The 24255-nt window shown below is 38.8% G+C and overlaps 1 long non-coding RNA gene across 1 annotated transcript in view; it reads left to right on the top strand.

Annotated features, from left to right (window-relative positions):
• The window catches only part of LOC128119377 (uncharacterized), a 130975-nt gene that overhangs the window by 83381 nt on the left and 23339 nt on the right, over positions 1 to 24255 (top strand). Inside the window, exon 3 of the long non-coding RNA XR_008221521.1 lies at positions 12946 to 13023. This is a non-coding gene — a long non-coding RNA (uncharacterized LOC128119377). The remainder of the gene's footprint in view (positions 1 to 12945; positions 13024 to 24255) is intronic.

Below are 24255 nucleotides of genomic sequence, written 5' to 3'. Positions count from 1 at the left end.
GTTTCACAGGCAAGAGAGTTTTGCAGGATCCCCTTTCACACTCTCAGAATGTATACTTAGATCGTTAAGCCTGAAACTTGGTATCAGCTCTGAAGAAATTACTAATGCTGTACAATTTCACTGGGGATTTTGTGAATCGTTGATTGCTCCTTATCTAAACAGGGTCAAAGTCCTCTGGTGTAGACAAATCAACCTTTCTCTGTATGAAGACAATTCAGGGAGAAAGCCAAATCATGCATCCTGGACATAATTCTGTAAAGATTTAGAGGGGAGAGCGGTTGGTGCCACGCAAGGGTTGATCACAGGCAGCAAGCTGCACTTGGTTGTGTTTCCTTTGTTTAAGCAAGTTTTCAGTTCCCTTTGCTTCACCGCAACTAATGTCTAGGTTTTACTAACAGGAATGTATAAGGATGCATACAGTTCACACTTCTCCAGTGGTTCTGGACTCTTAATTCCTGAAGGGATGTGAAGCAGGGCGATGCTCTAAGTTTAGCAGCTGCCCTTGTTTGGTTGGAAGATCTAACCAGATAATATGGGGCTCTAGGCTTGCCACAAGCATCCCTCAGACCCAGGGGCTCCACTTGGTTCCTAGTATGTTGATCATTGTTCTCCAATATAGGTATACACACACACACACACACACACACACACACACACACACACACACACACACACTCTCTCTCTCTCTCTCTCTCTCTCTCTCTCTCTCTCTCTCTCTCTCTCTCTCTCTTCAAAAAGCTAAGCAACTTCTTGATTTCTAAATCAGTCACAAAATGAGCAATTCTGAGTTTTGCTTCTATTTTGATATAATGTGGCTCTGGTGACTTTTTGCTTCCGGTTTTAATGCAAATAAAGCCTCTCTTTCTCACAGTAGTGTTTCTTGTTGAAAATCTTAAGTTAGTCTCCATCTATCCTCTCCTCTCCCCCTCTGTGACCAATAAGTTCTATAACTCCCACCACAGAGAACATCTAGACCTTGCTCACTGGTCCCTGGATCTGTCCTCTGCATTCGTAGTTCCTTGCCTCATCTGAGATCTGTTTCCTTTTCTGGTGTTTCGGTACCTGCTCGCTCTATGCTGAAGAAAGTGAACTGAAAGCAGAACGTGGAGAATTCCCCTGGCCTGGTCAAGGTCCCTTTTCTGGCGTCATGGATCTTCCTGACATCACTAAATGTCCCCTAGAAGGCAATGGTCCTTCAGTTCCAAAATGTAACAAAGCTATATTCCACAAATGTGGGAATTTTCATAGTCTTTGTTCACAGCACTTAAAATAATGCCTGGCTCATAGTGAAAATTTAAAATATGTTCCATAAATTAGTAGGTATGTTTTTTACACATCAGTTTATGAGTTGGAGAATAGTTCCTATTTTTTTAAACTTTACCATAAGAAACACCTGAAGGCATTTTCCTGAAAGAACAGTAAAAATTGAAGTTTTCATATTTCATTAATCAGTAAAATTATTTAAAAATAATGAATTGGGGGAATGAAAGGCGGCTCAGGGGCTAAGATCACTGAATGCTCTTCCAGGGTATTCTGGTTGTATTTTCAGCACTCAATATGGTAGTTCACAGCCATCTGTAACTCCAGTTCCAAGGGGTCTCATGCCCTCTTCTGGCCTCTTAAGGTACTAGGTAAGCACATGCAGCACAAATGTATGTGCAGGCAAGACATCTACACACATAAAGTGAGAAATATCTTTAAAACTTGTAACAAAAGCAAATTGGTGAAGTAGGATGTACACAAGGTCGACAGTTCAACCTCACATTGGGTGAGAGCAGTCCATGTACCAGAAACACCTGAATTCCACTAGTGTCATGTCATGATTCAGGATTTTAAATTCTGGAAATTGTTGTTGATTTTTTAATTCAGCTGTCCATTCTTGGCTGTGTATATATGGCTTCATCTTAACATCCCGTTCTTCTCCACATCCCTCTGTCAAATGCCAGTTTACTATTGCGAGGCGTGAGCTTAGTTACTCTTCAAGAATAACTGTTTCAGCTGCTGTTCCATTGCACATCAGAAGCCATCGGCCCACTGCCTATTCAGCTGCCTTCGAAGAAAAGGGCACTGTACCTTTTCCAAATTGCGAAGGCCACTTCAGGGATGGTGCCATATTGTCCTGGCCTCAGAAGATGCCTTTTGATAAAGCCATAACCACACTCGTTTTGGCAAGAATCAGTAGTCCTTTGTTTCAAGTCCTGTCTGTCCATTTTGTCAGCAGTTGATTCAAGGATACTTTGTTGTCCAGTGGCTAACTTTTGCCACAATGAAAGTTAACTCCATATGCAGTTTCTTCAATGCCCATATTTTCTCTGAAGTAGATTGGTACTGCCAGGAGCCGACATGTCTCATAATCATAACAAAAAAGAAAAATTTTCTAAGTTATTAAAACATTTTAAATGCCATATTCTGTAGATCTCTGAAGGGTTTGATGAGTCTGTCAGATATGCTAAGCCTATAGGCTGAAGATGATGCCCCAACACTGTGGAGAAACCTCAGGTGACTGTCCAGGCAGCTGGCTGTTTCTGTCAACTCACAAATTTTTTGGAAGTTGCTTGCATGCACTTTCTGTTTTTATTTTTGTTAGCTAATATTATTTCCTTCTTGGGTCTCTGAGGGAGTTGAAGATTAGTTAGTTATAGTTGAAGGTTAGTTAGTTATAGTTGAAGATTAATTAGGATAGAAAGTGAATTAGATACATTTTGGACTTAACAAAATAGGATAGATAATGAAATTATTTTCTCTGAATTTGTCAAATACAAATGGACTAGACATTGTTTAGACATTTATTACTTGTATATATTGTATATAGTCATTGTACTTTTGTATATAGTTTTTCTTTTGTTAGTTATAACCTTTTTCTTTTTTTTCCTTTTTATTAAAATAGAAAAGGGGAAAAAAAAAAAAAAAAAAAAAAAAGAAACAACACAAATGGGGGGGGGCGTTGGGGGGAAGGTGAGGGGGACGGGAGGGGGGAGAACAAGGGAATCCGTGACCAATATGTAGAACTGAATTGTATTGCAAAATAAATTAAAATAAATTAAAAAAAAAAAAAAAAAAAGCAAATTGGTGCTGTGTCAGATGAGAAACTTCGGAAAGAAACATGGCAGCTGCTCCAGTGGAATCAGAAGTTGCATTTAAACATTGTGGGGACACTGTAGTAAAACCCTGTTTGTGATATGGCATGTCACATATTAATTTGAGAACTATGTGGTCACTTTATTTGGTAAGGCCCATCTCTTATGTTTCATTTCTAGAGTGAACGTTTAAATTCAATATCATACATTTGCAGCCTGAGACATTTCTATTGTATCCCACCTTATTTTATCACTGGGAGTATTAAGCATGGACTTAAACATCATGAGCATCACAAGAGAAACACATGGAAACATACTGTGATGTTGCTTAGCAACTTGATAAATGGAAGGGACAGGCGAGTGATGGACAAAATTTATCATCTTCTAATGAAAGAAGAATCTTTAGTACTATGCTATTTCTACCAAAAGTAACAAACTTGAAAGGCCATTCCATTGACTTGCTAGGAAGTGAGCTCACAGCCTGACCTTGAGGTTGTCATAGACCACCTTTAGAAGTTCAGTGAGCATGGAATAAATGTTGCTAAGACAAATTTTCTCCTGATAATGGTTCCCTGTGCGAGGACACTGGTAGGAGCTTGGTGGTATAGGGAATTATTTTGGGCTGTCTCTGATATGGTGGTTATGCCACTTTTCTATCATCTTTGTTCACTTTCCATTGGTGTGGTAAATACCCTGACCAAAGAAAAAAGCAGCTGGGAGAGGAAAAGTTTTATTTAGTTTATACTTCCAAGAAGAGTCCATCAGGGAGGGAATTTACGGCAGGAACCATAGAGGGGAAGCTGCTTATTGGCTTGTTCTCTCTGGCTTATGCTAGGAGAACTACCTACCCACGAACATCAACAGTGGGCCAGGTCCTTCCAAATCAGTCAGTAATCATGACAGTTATTTATAAACATGTCCACAGGCCAATCTGATATGGGAAATCCCTCAATTTGAGACCAACTCTTTCCAGGTGACTTCAAGTTGACAATCAAAATGAGTCAGAATATCCATATAACAATATAGAAAATATGTCCAATATTGAGGGTGCTGAAGGAAATGAATGGCCTATAAGGTGAATGTGGCAGTTAAATATATATCTTCAGCTAGGTCTGGTAGTACATTCCTATAAGCCCAGCAATGCTCAGGAAGCTGAAGCAAGAGAGTTATGATTTTGTTGCCAGTCTGGGTGATGGAACAAGACCATGTCTAAAACAAAGTAAAACAGCAAAAATGCTTTGGTTTTTTTTTAAACCCAAATATTTGACTGTTTGGACCCCAGAATTTCCTTCTGGAGTTATACATATGAGGATGTTTCACATAAAGACAGAACAAATTTCTGGGTTTGGGTTTTCTTCTTTAATTGGAAAATATATAAGTGAATCAAATATTCCTCAGAAAAATGAGGAACTTCAGTAAGTTCATAGCTTAGTGGTAACTATGATATGGCAACTGATTTAATGGATGTGGTAGTTTGGATAGGAATGGCCCCCATAGGGTCATATATTTGAATGCTTAGTCACAAGGAATGGCACTATTTGAAAGGATTAGAAGAATTAGGAGGTGTGGCCTTGTTGGAGTAAATGTGTCACTGAGGGTGGGCTTTGGGGTTTCAGAAGTCCATGACAAACCCAAAGTCATACTCTCTGCTTTGCATCAGGTTATAGCTCTCAGATACTTCTCTGTCACCATGCCGACCTGTCACCATGCCCCCCACCATGATGATAATGGGCTAAACTTCTGAAACTGTAAGCAAGCCCCCAATTAAATGCGTTCTCTTATAGCAGATGCCTTGGTCATGGTGTTTCCTCACAGCAGTAGAACAATGACTAAGACATTATATTATAGCACTCAAAATAGAGATCATTAAAACTTTTAGGGGTCTAGGGAGATGGCTCCTTTGGTAAAGTGCCTGCATGCCAAGCATGTGCACCCAAATTAGACCCCTAGAACCCACAGAAAAGCTAGTTGTATCAGTGTGTGCCTATAATCTCAGCACTAGGAGGCAGAGACAGGAGCTTGCTGTCTAGCCAGTTTTAGCCAAATCAATAAGCTTTGGGTACAGTGAGAGGCCCTGTCTGAAAAAGTAAGGTGAAGAGCAACTGAATCACATAGCCAAAATCTGACTATGACCTCCACATGAACACACACAAATATTTTTAAAGAACGTAAGAAAAGACTGATGGTAAACTGTTAAGTAGGAAAAGAAGAATACAAACTATACATGTTATATATCCACAGCGTCACAGTTGCAGTTCAGAATTAAAAAAATCACATTTTAAAAGATGATATGATGGCATCACGAGTAGTTGCTTTCTTCATCTATATGAACTTAACTGGCAGAGAGACCAGATATGTCTACATGGAAGCATGTTTTGATAACACTTTACTTTTCCTCCAATATAATAAAATAAACTTTCAATTCAGTTGGCAAAAAGTAAATCATCAGTACCTCAAATATTAAATCCCAATAACAACAAAAAAACATGTAAATTGGCAGATCAGGTTACTGGGAAACATTTTTAAGTGTAAAAAGTTAATGTATCATTTATCTCCATAATAAAAAACAATTTAAAATCACATAGAAACATTGCTCTGTGATGATCTTGCCTCAAATGAGAATTCAAAATAGAGCTTTTGGTAATCAAACCAACACAATTTTGAAAAATTGTTCATATCCTCTTCTAATTTATTCCCTAATATGAATCAGTAATTTCTGTGCTTTTGGGCCATGGATATTTAAAATTAATTAATAACTGAGTGGGTTTATTTACTACTCTAAGACACACCCCCTCCCAAATATATCCCAGCTTCAAATTAAGGCAATTACATTATTAGAAAACTATTTCTAATAGCTTGGCTCACTAACCTTAGCCTGATTACTGTGATTACAAGCTATTTACCCCAATCTAATGCTATTTGTTTCATTCTGGCTACGTTTTACAATGTCCAATTTCATTTTGTCTTTATATTTATTTTTCTCAATGGATAGAAAAGAATAAATAACTCTAGTCTAGTCTACATTCAAACTGGTAAAATATATTATTTTCTACAAATTTCCCTGCACTTAAGTTTGAAGAAGGACTCCCTGACCTTGTGCCTTCATTCATTTATTTATACTGAGATATTTTTACCTTAGAACAGTTTGATTTACAGAATGGGAACAAAAAGAAAACTACTTGCAAAGATAATGCATAGCCTATCATGTCATGGCCAATTTTCTTTGTTGTATAACATACTGATGTGAGGATATCAACTAGTCAGAGTGGAAAAACTAATACTGATACATCATTACTGACCAGAACCTGTTTCCGGCTTATACAATTCCTTCATTGTAACTCCATGTGCCTTTTCGGTTCTTAGAGCGCCCACTACGAAGATACTGTCACATCTCACTATATTGTCTCCATAGATTCCTCTGGGCTGCAATAGCCTCTGTCTTTTCTTGTTTATAAGAAGTAACAATCAAGCATAATTTATAATCTTCTATTAGGTTTTGCCTGATGTTTATTGTAATTGAATGGTGACTTTTTGAGGAAGAAGATTAAGAGGTGACAGGCTAGTCATACTAAGGATACACACTGACAGCATGTTGCCTCACTGCTGAATGTTGACCTTGTCCATGTGGCTGGATTAATATTACTCTTTTCCTCCATTGAATGATGTACTTCTTGCAGAGAAGTCACTGTCCACTGCTCAGACATGAGTATGGAGGTCATGCACCACTGAACTGATCACTGGTAGTTTATGCTCAGATAGTAGTTGAACTACTGCATGGGAGACTTGAGTGTTCTCCCTATTAATTTATTTGATCATTTAGTTACATCAATATGGCCTCATGGAAATGAAATTTTATATTTTGAGTAACACACCCATATTTTATTGCTGAGGTTATTACAGATGTAAGCATTTGGAGGACTTTCAGCTGGCTTTGGTATCCCATTAAAATACTTTCATGCTAGTACAGTTTGGAGGTTTGTTTTTTTCTATATGTTTATTTATTATTTTGCATGGGGAGGATTGTAGAAGTCAGAAGACAATTTTCAGTCAGCTCTCCTCTTCTTCTGTGTGGGATCTAGGGATTGAATTCAGCTCATCAGGCAAGTGCCTTTACCTACTGAGCCATCTCATGGACCCCTCTTTTTCTTTTTGAAACCAAGTTTCATGATTTTTTTCAGCCATAAGAATAGAGTTATGTAATTTGCAGGAAGATGGATGCAACTAGAGATAATAATGTTAAGCTAATTAAGCCCACCTCAGAAAACAAATGCCACGAAAGACAAATCCAATATGTTCTTTCTCATTTGTACTTCTTAGATCTTGTATAGATACATGATATATTTCATGTGTATTTGATTTGATATAAGTGGGAATGTCTAGGGAAACAAAGGAACTAATGGAAGTAGAGAGAAAAGGGAGGTTGGGGATGGGTTATGCTCAACAAACAATTTACACTTGTATGCAGCACATTATGTGTATAGTGAATATGCAGAGTGAAAAAAATGAAAAAATAATGAAGTCAGATTAGACAAAGGGATGGCTGTTTCAAAATGGCAGCACCCCAGTTGTGTTTGCTACGCCATCTGTGAGTTTCCTTTGAAAGGCCGCTCAGAGAGATTGAAAACATAACTCTATTAGAAAATACAAGAGAAAACAGAATGTAAGAAATCGTCATTAATTTGAACCCAAAAGGATCCTAGAAGTATTTTGTGGATGTACATAATAAACTCAAGTAGACCAAGAAAGAGTAAAAATCTGTAGTTTGTTTTTTTTTTCTGACAACCCCAATTTTATAAAAAAAAGGAACATCTGTATCTAAAAATATCCTTATCAAATACAAAATGAAATCCATAATAAACAAAAGCATTAACGAGATGCCTTTCTGAGTGCAGGGCTGGGGAAGATGTAAGTGTGAGAGAGGGGCTTGTTTTAGTGTATGTAGAATGGATATTTCCCCATCTGGAAACAAAAGCAGAAGCCGTACAGAAACCCATGTCTTCATATTTTAATTGATGGAGGTATATTTACACAAGTTTCTATGCTCTATTATGGTAATATAATACACATATAAGATGTAATAAATCAAGGTCATAAACATTTCCATCTTATCCATGATATTTATGTAAATGGCAATTTTGAGCCACTTTAATCTTATCAGACTATTTTAATCAGGAGTTATTCTATCATGCTTTAGAAGAATGAAAACTAATGTAAGATCTGCCTGCTTCCACTTTCCTTAGAGTCCTATTATGACATCCTTATTTTGCCCTCTAAATTCCACAGCAATACTGACCTTTGCAGTCAGACTTATTTTACTTAACATGATCTTGAGTTTCACCAATTTTCCTGTCAAGACACACCAAGGTTGATTGCATGTCCTAGGACTAGATAATGCTTCAATATAGGCATGCATATGTCTATAAGGCAGTGGTTCTCAGCCTCTCTAACACTGCAACCCTTTAATACAGTTCTTCATGTTGTGGTGACCCCCAACCATAAAATTATTTCATTGCTAATTCATAAGTGTAACTTTGCTACTTTTATGGATCTTATGTATCTGATATGCAGGATTTCTGATAAACAACACCCCCAAAGGGATCCTGACCCACAGGTTGAAAACCACTGCTGTAAAGGATGCTAACTGTGATCCCCTTTGGGGACATACCAGGAGCATGTACTACCTAAAAACAATCTGCTCATCCACTGATAGACATCTTAGTTGGGTCCATCTTTTCATTAATAGTGCTACAGAAATCACGGGAGTGCAGTAGTGTGATGTTTAGGTTATTTCTGGATACACACTCAGTAGTGGAGGTGCTGAATCATATAGTTATATTTTTAGTTCTTGGAGGAGATTCCATATTATTTTCCATGTCTATATTACCTTACATTCCCACCAACAGTGCATGAGCTCTGTCTGCATATTCACCAGGGCTTTTGTCTTTTTCATAATAGACATTCAAACTAGGACTAGATGTTCTCCCATTGAGACTTTGATGCATTTCTCTTAAAAATAAAATCTCAATATCATTAGTATGTATTATTAGCTGTTCGAATGACTTTTGAGAAGTTTCCATTTAGTTCTTTAGGCTAATTTTTAGCTGGCTTGTTTTCTTGATGTTCAGCTTCCAGGGTTCCTTATGTATGCTGGATATGGATTTCTTGTCAGATGAATAAATTGTAAATATTTTCTTCATTTGGAGGTTGCCATTTAATTCTGCTATTTCCTTTGCTCTAACAGACTTCTCAATCCAATGTAGTCCCATGTGTCTGTTTTCATTGCTGATGTGTCCTTGGGTCCTCTCTGAACTGTCATTGCCTACATCAATGTCTTGAAGTGTTTTCTTATACTAATTTCATAGACTTAGAGATTTGGGTCTCAAACTAATTTTAATTGATGTTTGTGTACAGCAAGAAGAATGGCCCCAGTTTTAGTCTTCTGTGTACATCTATCCAATTTACCCAACATTATTAATTGAAGAGAACACATTTTCTCCCATTCTATGTTCTCAGTACATTTGTCAATAATCAGTTGGCTATATGAGTATAGATTTATTTCGAGTTTCTCAATTCCATGGTGTCTTGTGGTTTTATGCCAGTTCCATGCTATTTTTGCTGTTACAGCTTTGTAGTGTGCTCTGAAAGCAAGTATTTTGATGCCCCAGCTTTATTGTTTTATTTTGCTTTTTCCTTGGAATTGGTTTATTTATTGTGATATCTTTCTCATTCCCTATGATTTTCAGCATAATTTTCTTTTAATTCTGTGGAGAAAAACATTGGGGTTTTGATGAGAATTGCACTAAATCTATTCATTGTTTTTGTTTGTACAGACATTGTTACAATATTAATTCTTCTGAACTATGAACACACATGGGGAAATTCCCAACAATTCTTCCATTGGTATTTGACAAGTTACACTGTTCAGAGATTTCACTTCCTTGCATAAATTCATCTCTAAATATTTTATATTTGCAGGTGGAATTGTTTCCTAAATTGCTTGTCAGCAAGCTCGTTATTTCTGTATTAGAAAGTGCTGCTGGTGGTCTATAAAACTGGGTAAGGGTCCTGGAGAATCTTCAAAGTGCCCACTTTCCCATACACTTGACATTTTATTGACTTCCTAGTCTCATGAACTGCCTCCTCCCTCCTGGAAGGAATGTTTCAGTTCAGAACCAACTGCTATCCAAGAACAAAATGCCCAGATTTTTGGTGGCTGTGGCCAACACTTTCCCTAGGTCCCCTGGGCCATGGTCTAGGAATATTTGGTTTGGGGGCAATTTCCCATGTCTCTGGAGGTATGTGACATGAAAGAGATGTTTTCTTGGTCCCATGAGACAAGTAATAGTGATGGTATCGGTGGGCTTGGGTATTTGTGGCCCTAGAATGCAAGGTATGAATGAGCATGTTCGTGAGTCATGTGAAACAAACTCTGATTGCTAAGAGGCTTGTAGGAATGGGACTCAGAGTCTTGTAGCTTCTGTGTATAGATGGAACATGTACTTGCTCCACTGGGCAATTTCACGGCTTTACATTTTTCTTATACATTTAAAATTGAAATATAATCACGAAACCCTTCATTTGTTCTCATGCCCTCTCTTAACTGACAGTATTCTTTTCTTTAGTGTTGCTGCACATGACACACAGAGTCATGCACAAATATTTAAAGTCATCCTGCTGAATGTTTTTGTTTGTTTGTGTATATATGGTTTCAGGGCTGACCACTTTGTATTACATAAACAATGGGGGGCTTGTCCCTGGTAAAGGCAAAGTCTTCCTCTCTAAGCGGTCATGAGTTGCTTGTAGTTCTTTGCCTATGGGGGAAACCCCTTAAGATTTGTCTTACACATTAGCATGTCTGTTGATATTGTCATTGTTCGGGTCATATTTATGCAGCCATTTCTAGGAAACAATCTCACAGCAGACTTCCTGGTGTTCTGTCTCTTGAAATCTATCTGCCCCCTTTCCCATGATGTTCCCTGGGCCATAGATGCAGGAACTATACTGAGGATGTATCCACTGAGGCTGGGCTTTCCACAATCCATAAATCTCTGCATTGTGTCCAGTTGTGGTTTTCTGTGGTAAGTCTCCATGTAAAGAGAAGTTTCTTTGATGAGGGGTGATAGCCACCCTTATCTGTGGGTATAAGGATAATACTGAGAATGTAGTAAGGAATTATGCTAGTCAAGCCATGTGGCAGTAGACTCTTTCCCAAGGCCCATGACATCACTAGCCCTGGGTCTTCCCAGGTGGTTTTTCTTTTTCCCTGCATCCCTTGCAGCATTTTCCTGTCAGTTGTTTTGTTGATCTTCACCATTCTGAATGGGGTAAGATAAATCAAAGTTGTTTTGATTTGCATTTCCATAATTATGAGGGTGAACATTTTAGAAAATATTTCTTAGCTTTTATCTCCCTTGGAGTACAATCTGTTCAGGCTCAAGGTCCATTTTCTTAAATGCGTAATCTGCTTATTTAATTATATATTTTCCTGTGGGTTGTTTTGTGTGTATATCTTGGATATTAATTCTCTTGGTGCTTTGTTCTTTCCTCTAAAATGGCTTTTGATTCTGAGTTGTTCTGGGTTTTCATCACTCCATTGGTGATTTTCCAAGTGCTCTCTCTCTCAAGGTATTTCCTCAAAATATGATTTTAAAAAATTTTAAAGACTTATTTTAGTGTCTGTGTGTGTTGCAGTGCCTGCAGAGGTTAGAGGCATTTTATACCTGGAGGTGCAACTGGTGATGAACTACCTGATGTAGCTCCTCTACAAGAGCAGGATGCATTCTTAACTTCAGAGCCACCTATTCATCCCCTAAAAATATGATTTTTAGTTTATTTGACTGGTTCTTCTGTCATAGGAAGGGCACTTCTCTTTTTAGTATCCTGTTTTTAAATTCTCTAGGTAATACAAGTCACATGTAAATGACAACCCATCAGTATAATGGCTGATTTCACAATAGGAACTCTCAAAGTCAGAAGCAATTCATTCCAAGTCACAAAGGACCACAACTTCAAACACCTGTACTACTATACCCAGCAAAACTATCCGATATAAACAGCAGAAGGAAACTTATAGCCAACAGATTAAACCTAAAGAAAATACAGAAAGCAGTATTTCAAGTTGAAGAGAAGACTGAGAATAGTCAAGAGACTATAGAAACACAAAGTATCACATACAAACACCACCACCCAAAAAATTCATCAACATAATCAACTAACAGCTTTCAAAACTTACATAATAAATGCATCAATTCCCCAATCAAAAGACAAAGGCTGGCAATCTTTTTTTCTTACAATCAATGTATCTTAACTTTAGAGATAGGTACCACCTTAGAGAAAAAGGATGGACAAATTTATCAAATGGAACCAGGAAGCAAGCAGACATCACTATCATAATAAATGATGAAATAGACTCAAATTAAAAATAATCAGAAGAGATAAAGATGGAATTTCATTCTAATCAAGACATTACTATCCTAAACATGAATGTACAATTTAGCTCATGGCATGCTGGCACCTCAAAACTGCAGGCAGTGGTTCAGAGAGGCGTTGCCTGCATGAGAAACTGTGGGACTAAGAGGCCATGTTTGGCTCCTTTTGTGTATCTGTTTGTAACCTTTTTTAAAAAGGTTTCTCAGGTTTTATGTGGAAATATATGTCCAGATGTTAGGTGCCATTTGTTTATGTATTTTCAGAACAAGGGGACCAGACACCAATGAAAATGGGTGGCATACATGATCCGGCTCTCAGAATGCCTCTGTTGCAATTTCCCCAGTTCTGCATCCAGAACAGATTCAAGGCTGCTGACTGAGATGATCAAGCCTCATAGACTATTCTAGCCAGGACTTGACCATTATTCTAATTTTTTCAGGGTCCCACAAAGATGCCAGTGCCCCCAGACAACAAGAAGCAGTCTAGAGAATACAACGCCTACATTCCCAAGACGTTGGTGAGTGGTTTTTGTTCATTCAATGGGCTATGGATGTTTGTCACAAATTGTTATTGGTCATGGTTTGAAAAAAAAACTAAACAAAGGAGATTAGATTTAGGAATCTCTTCTTGAGGAGAAAAAAGGGGGGATATACTATAAAAATTATGAGATAAAAGGGTGGATCTTTGAGTCTACTTTTGAATAATCACTATTCTCAAATATTTTACATTGGTATGGATTTTTTGTACATTGATACAGATTTAAGGTTATATTTGTTAGAACATACTGTACATATGCTTCTACTCTTGTTTAAGGTATTGTACCTATGCAGATCATTTAACAATGTAATGTAAATTTCTAGTTATTATTAAAAACTACTTAGGATAATAAAGAAATGCAAGTCAGTAGTTAGCCACCTATAACAATCAAAGTTGTAGTATGTTAGGTATGTTTTCAAGGTTAAACAGACATATTTAGATAGATAAATGGTCTTCAAACATTTCAAAGACCTACAGAATATTGCATTTAAGATGTTTAATAACCTGAGGCTTCTCATGGCAATGAGACATGTCTGCTCCTGGCAGCACCAATTTACTTCAGAGAAGATGATGGCTATCAAAGAACCTCCATAAGGAGTTTGTGTTCAATGTGGCGAAACTGCTCTTAGACTGTTGACATTATGCTGTACAAACTGGACAAATAGGACACAAAGAAAAAAGACCATCAAACTTTGCCAAGATAAGGCAGGATGGTCCTTCAAATTTCCTGTTTCATAGAAAACTCTTCCAGACATTCTGCAGCACACACAGGAAAGTGACTACTCTACTTTGCCAAAACAAGACAGGATAGTTCTTCAAAATTCCTGCTTCACAGAAAAGTCTGTCAGATATTCTAGAACTATAGGCTGAAGATGGATGACCCAACATTTCAGAGGACCCATGGGGTGACTGTCCAGGCAGCTAAATGTCTATCATTTGTTAGTTTTTGAAGTTGCTTTCTCTGAATTTTCTATTTACTCAAGTAATATTTTATCCTTCTTGGGTCTCCAATGAAAACTGATGGAGATTATTACAGTTTTTCTTGTTACCAAATTCAAAAAAGAAACTTACAACAGAGATATAAAGTTCATAAGGTTAAAAAACATAAGAGCTTAAGTTGTTTATCTGAAAAAAATGTTTTCAGGTCTAAAAAGATATTTTTAGAGTGGTTATTCAAGTTATAACAAACATGGTTTAGGTATAAACTCTGAATTGATTAAGATAGGATAGATAATGGAGTATTTTCTCTAAATATGCCAAATGCAGATAGACTGGACTTTGTGCTTGATGATTATTCTAATTGTATAGTTTCATTTGTTAAAGTTAATACCTTTCCTTTCTATTTAGACAGTACCTGATAACTGTTCTATGTTAGAGTTAAAAATCTTTGCTTTTTATTAGACAAAAGGGGAAATGTTGTGGAATATTCCTTTACACCGTGTGAAGCTATGTCACTGTGATTGGTTTAATAAAAAGCTAAATGGCAAATAGCTAGGCAAGATTTTCAGGGCAGAGGATGCTGGGAAGAAGGCAGAATTGCAAGGAGAAACAGAGGAAGCATAACATGTAGGAGATGAAGTAAGAAGCCGTGAGCCACGTGACAGCACATTAATTAATAGAAAATGGGTGTGGGTGAATTTAAGTTATAAAAGCTAGTTAGAAACAAGCCTAAGCTATTGGGTGAGCTCTCATAATTAATAATAAGTCTCCATGTTATGATCTGGCAGGAGGGACAGAAAAGTCTGCCTAATATATAATACATATACTCCCAGAATTCCTAGACCAGGTCCTTCACTGAAAAAAGTAGCACTGTTGAGAAAAAGTTTCTTCCCACCCCAGGCCTGACGATCCCTTTCCCCATTTTGGACTCCATCAAGGGATAGGTGAACATATTGACCACAGCCCTCCAGTTCTGTATTGTTTAAAGTGGGAGGAAACACAAGAAGCCAATTTGCACATTACATAATGGCAAGAGACTGGTGATCTATTTCAGAACTTTGCTCAAATGCAGACAGTATTCTTGAAGAAATCTGATTACTCTCTGTTCACTTCTTTTCCTTTACTTTTATTTTGTTGAAACATCCATACAAATACAAATGTACATGTATATATTAGCATCCTCTCTCTATGAAAGCTGTGGGTGACAGAAACCATTGCTGCCTTATTTTCATCCTGTTCCTGGTACAATAGTACTTGGCACTGAGTGGTTGCTCAGTAAATCACAGCTGACAGAATGGCTGTAGTTGTCGAGAAATGGCTTCTGAGAAATGCTGCTTAATATGAGACCCAAAGATGGAGTCAGGCAGGCAAAGGTGTTGGAGCAGGAGACCTTTCCAGAAGAGACTAAGGTCTTGTGGCAGCAAGGTGAGGGCACACAGGAACTGAAGAAAGCCCATATGCTAGAGGCACATGTGGGGCACTGGAGATGAGATTAGAGACAGGGCAGAGCAAGGTGCAGACTGGGTTTCCTTGTAAGTACCATGGGAAGGAATATACACAAAGCAGACATATAATAATCTGACTTTAAACACGAGCCTTCTGCTTCTGTGTGTAAAACAACTATTGGCAAGGGATGGAATATAACCAGAGACCAGATGTGAGGCTTGCAGCAGCAGCAGTGAGCAATGCCAGCCAGTATCCACTAAGCACTTAACTGCTATCAAGCCCTGCTCTCACAATTGTAGACATACGGCACTCTAAAACCTTAACAAAGTCTTTCAATATTTTTTCTTAAAATTTGATTTTCTGTATTATAATTTGCTATCACGTAACATTATATATGAAAATGTTAGCTCTCTTGTAAGGTTACAATGTTAGCGTGGAATGGGCCTCCAAAGAGAATATTACAAGTCCCAGGTATTCTATACCTTTAAGGATCATAGTTGATTTGAAACTTCTTGAAAGTGGTGTTTGGAGGTTTTAATTCAGCAGTGTGTGAGATAACATGGGTTACGAATATTCTAAAGACGGAACTCAGCTGGGAAGTGGATAAGAAGAATCAGGCTATAGTAGATGAGAAATTTTAGGCCAACATGACTGTAGTAGGAATATGCAAACAACACAGCAAACCTGGAAAACGATGGCTTATGTGAAAGCAGATGAAGAGAAACTGATGGTATCATCAGGGCCCTGAGAAAGTGGGATGCAGGGGATGATGTTTAGGCTCTGTCTGGGTCTGCCTCCTGTACCACTCTCTAGGCAGATAGTATCTAAAGCAGTTGGGAGGCTGACTCCTATCTAAAAGGCCCAGTTACACTCTGGCCTGGAGACAGGTCCTCCAGGATTGTTCTTAGCAGCAACTGTAGCTGTCCATCTCCCAAGTACGCTGGAGATGAGGCTCTGCCTCCTTGGGGAGCTGTCAGCCACACCTTGAGTTATCCCTCAAGGGAAGGCAAGACTGCCCAGCGAGGCTAGACTTCATCAGAAGCCATGTTTTGCTTAGCTTCTCCTCCTGCCTTCCTTCTTCCAGACTTCTGAGAGTCCTTCCTCAATAAATCATTCACACAAGTCTTGGTCTCAGCTTCCATGGGAAATGCCTAGAGATAGAAGCAGGGAAACATGAGGGCAAATGGCAGGAGAGGAGTGTTAATTTGGACTTCTTTGATAGGTGCTATTAATCTTTCCCTAAAGGTCTGAGTCTCCCAGAGCACTGTTTGCACAGGCAGGGTCTGATCACCGTGGGAGGAGGCGGCTGCAAGATGCTGAAGAAGTAGATATAGTTCAAGTGCCATGATCAAAAAGTGACTTTCGACATCTGTTCTTTAACTCAGGAGCCAAGTGCCCACTGAGCTTGTTGGAAGTGTGTTTCATTGGGTGACCTACATTTGAAAATCTAAGTCGTTCCCAAATTTAGAAAGGAGAGCCCATGAGCACCTGGGGATCAGCAAAATATCCCAAACAATTTTTCAAGTGTTTTATTTTTGGCAAAACTTGATTTAGCTCGTCTTGCAAGTGCTCGTCTCTTTGGCTTTTTAAGCCCTTGGGCATTTCAAAGGAAATTTAATCCACATGTTCCTTATTCATTTACATTTTAAGTCATAAAAATGTTATTTTTATAAGAGCTGCTTGATATCCAAGAAACTTTCTGAGCCTTTTAAAAAATCTCTTTAAAGTCCTGGTTGGAGCCAGGGAGCAGACGTGGTGTGTAAGGCACCACCCGAAGAAGTGATCCAGACAGTCTCCACCAGAGACCAACCTCAGAACAATGCTAGCCACAGCCAGAAAACTGATGGCAACAAGATGATCAAAAAAGTTGGTCTGGACACCAGAGAATCCTCAAGAAATGCAGGAACAGTCAACAGCAAAGACAACAAAACTTACAGTGGGCTTCATTAGTATGTCTGAGAAGTGTTTGGGTAAACAAGGAATAGATCATACATGACAGCAAGCTATCCTTTCGGGCAGCTTCCAAGATCTTCTATGGGACATAACCATCTATCACCACCCAAACATTCCATGCAGAGAATGTTGTGTCTTGTCTCAGCATTTTGTGTAAGATCAAAATAGCATCCATGAGTGTTAATAATATATTACAAGTTCTTTCGGTAAAGTGCAAGAGAGGGCTTAAAATGGTGATTGCAATGTATATATATATCTAATAATATAGAAAAATGTTTACATTATATTTCTAAGTTTGAACAGTGATAAATCTGTAGACAGACATTAGAACTATGTTTTTATTTTGAATAAATAAATGTCAGAACCATGCTTATGCATGCTCATTTCTGTTGAACAGTAATTCTCACAGGTAGAATGGCAGTGTTTTTTCTTCATTTGCTTGGTTAAGCTCACTAACTTGATGGAAATATGCATGTGTAACTCAAGACTTTTTTTTGTACTTTAAGTTGCATGGAAAGTATTCCCATAATATCCAAAGAGAACAGTGCCCTTCCCTTTCTTCTCCAGGGGTCCAAGCTAGAGGGGGTGTTCAAGCAAGCACAAGATGATCAAATCGTCTGGGAGTCAATGGAATGCGAGTGATCATTTGGAATGGCTGAATCTGTGGTGACCATGCTTTCTGAACCCCAAATTGGCCACAGGATCTAGTATGGGAGGACTGCAACAGGGTAGATTATTTTAAATTAGAACTGTTCTGAGCACCCTGGAGCTAGGGGGCTTTAGAAAGGAAGAGACATTGTAAAAGGCAAGAAAACGAAACACTCTATGAAGCAAAAGTAACAGCTGCTAATTTATATAACTGTAGCTACCAGTACTGGACACCCACTGAACTGGGACCCTTAAGTCTCCCTCACATAAATGTATGAGGCCATTTCAACCCAAAAGATGCTTGCATTCACTCAGCTGGTACCTGGTCAATTGCTGCTTAAAGTTCTGCCTATAAAAAAAAATGTGCACAACTGCCAATATTAATTACCTCTATAATTCTCCTGCAATCTGTTCAGTAAGTGCTTCCTCTTGAAGAAGCACTCTCTCTAAAATCATTAGTACCTCCTGCTCATCTACCATCCCTACCAACCTCGGGGCTGATTCTGTAGAGCACCCATTTTCTCTCTGTTCTTCTGAGCTTCTTATAGTCGCTTTGATCATAGATGGAATAAAGCAAAGCAGAAACATCCTTTTCCCAGCCCTGTTTAATGGAGAAAGTTTAGATAAGTAATCTGTCCTTTAAAAGCTGTGACTGACTCGCAACATTCAAATCCAATGAATAGGATAAGTGAGGCATTGAGTTATCATATAAAATCAATTTATTACAAAACCCTAGGAAAACTTTCTGTTTTAACAGTCTGGGAAGATTTTATTTCAATATATTACAGTCTCACCTTCTGGAATGACTGAGTGGATCTGTTCTAAATAGGTGTTAACTTAAAAGCTTGAACATTAAGAAGTTAAACCAATCAGCTATTGTGGTTAATTATTTTCCACTCTGTGCTCTGTTGGCAATAATATGAGCTTTAGGTTTCATGTGGTATGGACAATTTCTACATGCTAACACATCTTTCTTCCAACGAACAGTATTTTCTTCAAAAATTTACAATAGCCCTAGTTTTAAGTATTACATAAATAGGATGATATAAATAAATGCCAAACATCTTTCATCGCATAGCAAAGCTGTGGGAGGTTTTATTGACCCATTCTCTGAGAAAAAGTATAGGGAGACACCCTATTAAAAAAGTAAATATAAATCAAAACTAAGCTGTGATCACCATAATTTAAATTAAAATATATTTTGGTTTAAAAATGTCTCTAATGCTAAGAAAAACTTTTTTTAAAAATTGCAGGTCCAATGACATTTTATACTGTTGCTACTACTAAATCACTTAAATCCACACTCAAATGTTTCCACAAATCACATGAGAGATTGCACAACATATGTGGACATTATGCTGTTCAACATAGAATAATGTGTTTGAAAGAGAAAGACTTCCAGTGTGAACCCCAGCTTGCTCACAGTACAGCTATGTGACTGGGCATGTTGACTTTTTTTTATAACTCAGTTTCCATTGAATAATGACAAGACAGTATTCAATCTTTTGTCTTTCACAGACTCTTCAGAGAACCTACTTCAAGAGTGTAACCTAAAGGTCCTGTCAGTATCTGCCGCCTATTCTATGCTACTCTCTCTTTTTCCCTTTGCAATTAGGATGGAGGTCTGAGCAGGGGATAGAGGTGCCATCGTCTCTCCATCTGGGAAGATTTACTCATGTTCTTGCATTGCATACATCTGCCTCATTGGATTCCTTTAGGTTAGCTTATCCTGACCCAGTCTGATCATCTTCCTTTGTATCTGCTGCAGAAAGTAGTATGTAGCTACAGATTTGGGGGCCAACACAGTTTGTGCTCACCATTCCATTTCCACAATGGAGAGACACCTGCAAAGGAGTTCCTACAATGGAATAGACTTGTTATGAGAAATATCCCCCATGGCAGCAGACACACACACAGATAATGAGCTCATAAATACTGTCAAGTGGCCTTTCTCTTGCCAAGTATTAAATCGTAAAGGACAGGGGGAGGAGAAAAGGGATAGATTAGAACTGCATATTTACTACAGAGTTCAATTTCGGGGCTTCTTCTAGCTAACTTTTATTATAATTGATCATATTTTAGGGTTGTCAGTCCTCTAATCCCCTCACTGCCTGACACAGTATGTTCTTCAAGGCAGAGACCTCTGCCTCATAGGCTCATGTCTGGAAGAAAGCAGAGTTTTCTTCTTCAGAGCAACAAGCGTCCTGTGCAGCCTTATGTCTGCTAGAACAAAGAAAAAAAGCTTGCACTTTTCTGCTGCAAAATTATCCTTGCTGAGTCTCATTTCCTAGTCCTGTTTCTCTCCAAAGAGTGTTATGAACACTTGTTGACAATATTTCCCTCAAAATTTATGGATTTAGAATTTCCAGTCCTGATACTCCATCCCAAATATCCAGTCTGTTCCAAACCTTTTTCATCAGACTAATAGTACAACTTCTAATTATCGATTCACCATCTAATTATAGCTGGTGTGGGGGATTAAAGGCATCCACAGATGCTTGGATTCCTTCCAAAGGTGAAGTCTGAGTCCCCTCAGCTGGACAGAGGGCCGAACTCCAATGGCTTCTAACACATAGAACATGGTGATGAGGATGGCCTTGGACTGCCAATGTGTATCATCAAGGCAGTGTGTTTAGCTTTTGTTCTATCTTGTGGATTACGTACTTTGGTGGGTTGGGAGTAGTAAGGATAAGTGCCATGCTGTGAGAGTTCTCAATTAACCATGTAGAGGGACCCACATAATGAGAAATGTAGGCTTTCTTCCAACAGCATGTGAGGTGGCCATCTTGAAGTGGACCCTCCAGCTCCAGTCAAATCATTAAATTATTACAATCTTGAGTAACATCCTTTTGCTACCTCATAAAAATCCCTGATCCAAAATGACCTTGCTAAACTGCTCCTGTATTCCTGACACACAGCAACTATACAGTAATAAATGCTGCTTTTGTGAAGCTACTAAGTTTGAGAATGCCTGTTTAATGCAGAAGAAGAAGGTGGTAAAGTATGCTCTTGCAGACCCTGGGGCCATTGGAACCCATCAGCCCCATGTGTTTCTTCAGTTCCCCCCACCCCACTTACTCATAGATAGTAAAATAATTTTGCCTTGAATACTTTCATAATTTTCCCCATAAAATTATGAATTTCTCTTCAGCCTTTGTGGAGTTATTACAATGCCTGTCTCTATGGACGAGTTGGAGCTTTTCATTTGGCCATCCCAGTCTTCAAGTAGCTGTCTGCAGAAGGGTGTAGCCCCAAAGCAGAATGTTATCCCAGGGGATATATCCTTTTCCCTTATCCTGCATTCACTCTGCTGGCAGGTTCTGCCTACAAGGCAAGGACTAGTGGGGTGAGTGGATGAGAGAGGCCAGTCCTGCGAGATACTAGGTGGGGCTATATACAGAGCCTAAGCAAGAGAAAACGAATTGTCATTCCTAACATGGAGAAATTGAAGCTCGTCAATGTGGGGCTGGTTCCAGGCAATGAAGGGAGTAAAGCCCACCTCCAATTTGAGGTTCAAGACAAAGCCATGCCCAGTGGGGGAGTCTACAAGACAATGACAAAGGGCTTAGGAGAAACTTTTCATCCTAAATGGCATCAAGATGTTCTGAGTTGCGATTATTCTTTTCTTCATAAATATTTTTAATTCTTACTGATGAGATCACAGGCTTTGCCTGGCTTTCCTCCTCAAATCTCTGACTCTTTTCTGTCTCCTCCACTGCTGGCTGATTAAGTTCTGAAGTATCTCAAGATGTCCTCTGAGACCCTCTCTTTCTGTGAAATCCCCTTAGATGATATTGTACCTTAACAAGTCCAAGTCTACACAGACTTCCTCTAGACTTCAGATTCATGCATCCAGAAAAGCTACTAAACCGTAAGGTAAACCCAGTATAAATCCCTAATCCCACCAATCTGGTGTAGGTTTTGTGATTGTGGTTTTAGTCTGTGTTTTTGTTTCATCAAGTGCCTGAGCTTCAAGTCTAGGTATTATCCTTGATTTTTCTTTCTTTCTGTTAACACCCACATTTAGCCCATCAGCAACTACTACACAGTTTACTTGCAAAGCTCAAATAGGCCAATGTATCTTACTTCTACTGTTTACTGCCATGGGATATTTACCATTCCATAGCTCACTGAAATGATAAATAATCATTCAGACCGCACTTCCAACTTTTACCCTAAGAACAAAATTCCAAGCTTTCCCTCTGGCACTACAGAACTTTCGATGGCCCTGCTTCTGTACTCACTCTGTCTCCTTCCAGACATCTATACCTTCTCTTTCTGTTCCTCCTGCACCTCTCCCACATTCATCCTCAGGACCTTTCTACTTGCTGGGGCTTTTGTTTGATTTCTGTACTTCCTCACCTTTGTATGCTGTATTCAATCTTTGCAGTCTATTCACACCCAATATAGTTCCTCAGAGCCTCCGTTCCAAAACAGCTATGGGGTTCCCCACAGCCTGTTCCCGATTCCTTCACTGCATTCTTAGCCCAGATCTCACCCCATCATCTCTTTATATTCTCTTGTGTGAATCTCCTCTTTTACTCATAACTCAGTCAAAACGGTTCCTGACACAAAGGACAGACATGATCAGTACTTACAAGATAAATCAATAAGCTGTAGCCTGTGTTCTTATGTGAGGTACAGTAGCATTCCCCACTTTTCTACTATATTCATGCTTTGGTGCTCAGAGATCACAAGTTTAGAAATGAGCAAGAGCCCCTTTCTGTACACAGGCCCAATTATGCTATGAGAGCAATGTAGAGTCTCATTTTTGAAGTACTGAGTTAATAGAAAGAAAGAAAAATCAAGAATAATATCCAGACTTGAGGCTTCCATACAGTGTATACACACACTCCTGCCATGCAAAGGTGCTTCAGCACTGGCTGGAATAAACAGGAGAGCAGGAAGTGACCACCGCAGAGGACTTGACATTTTTTACCTTACAGGTCTGAAGGGAAAGGCAAAGCTGTTGGAATAGAGTGTGTGCATATTAATTGGCATGCCTTACAGGACCCCTGATTAACATTAATGTGAAAAGGAAGAACTCCAGCATTTTTGTACCTGGATACCAACTATTTTTGCCTTATTGACCACAGCAAACCAAATCCTCATTGACTGCAGACATCTAAAATTCATGTGTGTGATGCATACATGGTAATTCCTGGCGTTCAGCCAACCATGTCAGAAAGATACTCAGGTAGGTCTCTGACTGATGGTTCTGAGGACACTTTCAGCTTCTAGGCAACCGTTCTCAGTGTGTAAGTCCTCACTAGATGCCATCAGCATAAGACAAAATTAACTCAACCTACTCTGGTTGTTTGAATGAGAATGGCCCCCAGCGGCTCATACATTTGAATGTTTGGTCACCAGTGAGTGGCACTATTTGAAAGGATTAGGAGGTGTAGCCTTGTTGGAGGAAGTGTGTCACTAGGGGTGGGCTTTGAGGTCTTAAAATCCCATCCCCTGTGCGTGTGTGTGTGTCTGTGTGTGTGTGTGTGTCTGTGTGTGTCTGTCTGTCTGTCTCCCTCTCTCTGTCTGTCTGTCTCTGTCTCTCTCTCTGTTTGCATACCAGAATGTATCTCCCAGCTTCTGCTCCAGTACCATGTGTGCCGCCTCCATGCTCCATGCTCCCCGCCATGATAATGGACTAAGCCTCTGAAACTGTAAGCAAGCCCATAATGAAATGCTTCCCGTGGTCATAGTGTCTCTTCACAGCAATAGAACAGTAAGACACCTAAAGTCCTGGTTTTAAAGAAAGTATGAATTATCAAAGGAAACATAAAAATCTTTGGTCCTGACTTCTTCATCTATAAGACCAGGAGTTCTAACAAACTCCATCACTTCCCAAAGCTCTACCAGGACAATGCATAACACATACTATTGGAATATCAGTGCATGTTAATTTACTCATTAACATGCTATAATTTAATAATTTTGAAATAAAACTCAACCAGTTCATGAAAGGTTTTCTCTTCTCCTGCGTATTAGTCAGTTCATCTCATGACATGGAATGTAGTCAGACCTACCATACATAGACATGTAGAAGTCTGTATCCTGCCCTTCTGCATTGACCTTGCTTTTCATTTGATAATGACACTGCACTGTGGTTGGTTCTTAAGAAAAGTTTTCCTCCTAACATACAGATTCTCCACCAGAGAAGGAGCTAATGAGTGATAGTCCCCATGATTTACAGGTAAGAGCACAGTGCTGTATCTTAACATAACAT

The sequence above is a fragment of the Peromyscus californicus genome, unplaced genomic scaffold, assembly GCF_007827085.1.
Source record: "Peromyscus californicus insignis strain IS unplaced genomic scaffold, ASM782708v3 Scaffold_23__1_contigs__length_62951481, whole genome shotgun sequence".
NCBI lineage: Eukaryota > Metazoa > Chordata > Mammalia > Rodentia > Cricetidae > Peromyscus > Peromyscus californicus.
This window is presented reverse-complemented; position numbering and strand designations above follow the sequence as displayed.